We start from the raw sequence: 1,278 nt of genomic DNA, 5'->3' as shown, positions 1-1,278 counted from the left end.
CCACTCTCAAGTCATGGAGCAGTGCCTAGAAAAATACCACCCAAACCCATCTTCCTGCCCTCGGTTAGGGCTGGCGGGGATGTGGGGGATGGGTGGGGTGGGTGAGGGTTGGGAAGGAATATGTGTGTCATCTCTGTGGGGCATGGAAGCACAAGGCTGGGGACAGCCATTCTGGAGTAGCTTGGGGAGAGCCACTGACCCTAAGTAGAAAAGCCACCTCTCTCCTTAGGGCTCTGTCTGTTTCTCTGGGGACAGGGTAGGACTACCTTATCCCTATGATGTGAGGTACTGCCAATTGTTAATCAGTGTCTGTGGCTTCTCTAGGGAACAAGCCCTTCGGGTCAGTGGGCATGGGGTGAGCAGCGTGGGTTGGATTTTCTCCTCAGGACCTTTCCAGCCTTAGGATCACGCTCTAGCACTGAGTGCGGCTGGAAGGGCAGGGAGTGCACCCCACCCCACCCCATTTATTGCTCAACTAAAGAGAGGGCCTCCCTCCCCCTCCCTTGGAGAGACTTGCTGGACCACCCCTCAGCACACCCACACCTTCCTCCTCAGCTAGTGGAGGACGTGATCAGCAAGGCTTCCGCCTCTCAGGACGGCTGGGACAATAGGATTCACTCAGGATGTAAGGCTGTTCCTGGCTTTTTCTCTTCCCATTCCCAGCTGTGCCTCAGTTTTCCAAAGTGTTGGATTTAGAAGGGGCGAATTATGAGGGAGTTGGAGGGTTGTGCCCCTGGCCACCTCCGCGCGCACACACAGGCACAGGCAGAGGCACATACCCCCTCCAAGTCAAAGTTGTGGGTGGTGTGGTGTTTGCGCATCTGTGGCTGGGACTGGATATGTCAGGGATGGGGAAACCATCATGCTGGTCACAGAAAATGGGAGGTGGGGACAGAAGCAGTTTTGAAGGAAAATAAGAGGAGGACGGAAAGAAAGAAGGGGGCGTTGAAAGGGAGGGCGCTGGGAGGAAAAAGGTGCAGTGTGGAGGAAGCGCGGCGTGGGCGGGGCTTGGGAAGAGATAACGGAACATCTGAGGTGGAGTGGGCCGTAGGGCGTCGGGGCCATTCTGAGTCGCGGGTGTGTATATGGAACAGTCCGGAGATAGATTTTATGGGAGTCTGCTCAGGTCCTTAATGTGCACAGCCCCATGTGCCCCACACGAAGGACAACCTTGGCGTGGCAGGGCCCAAAGAGGTCCTGTCTACCGAAATAACACCACCAGGCGGCCCTGGGGGCGCAGGGGCTCGGGGTGGGGACCGCAGAACGCGCGGAGTCGCC

At 57.3% G+C, this 1,278-nt stretch overlaps 1 protein-coding gene across 3 annotated transcripts in view; it reads left to right on the top strand.

Annotated features, from left to right (window-relative positions):
• SLC29A1 (solute carrier family 29 (equilibrative nucleoside transporter), member 1) overlaps positions 1-1,278 on the top strand; it is a 14,804-nt gene that overhangs the window by 2,820 nt on the left and 10,706 nt on the right. The gene's annotated exons all lie outside the window — the stretch shown is intronic.

Source organism: Colobus angolensis, unplaced genomic scaffold, assembly GCF_000951035.1.
Source record: "Colobus angolensis palliatus isolate OR3802 unplaced genomic scaffold, Cang.pa_1.0 Scaffold51, whole genome shotgun sequence".
In the NCBI taxonomy this organism is placed as follows: domain Eukaryota; kingdom Metazoa; phylum Chordata; class Mammalia; order Primates; family Cercopithecidae; genus Colobus; species Colobus angolensis.
The sequence above is the reverse complement of the archived record's forward strand: the minus strand, read 5'-3'. Positions and strand labels throughout refer to the sequence as shown.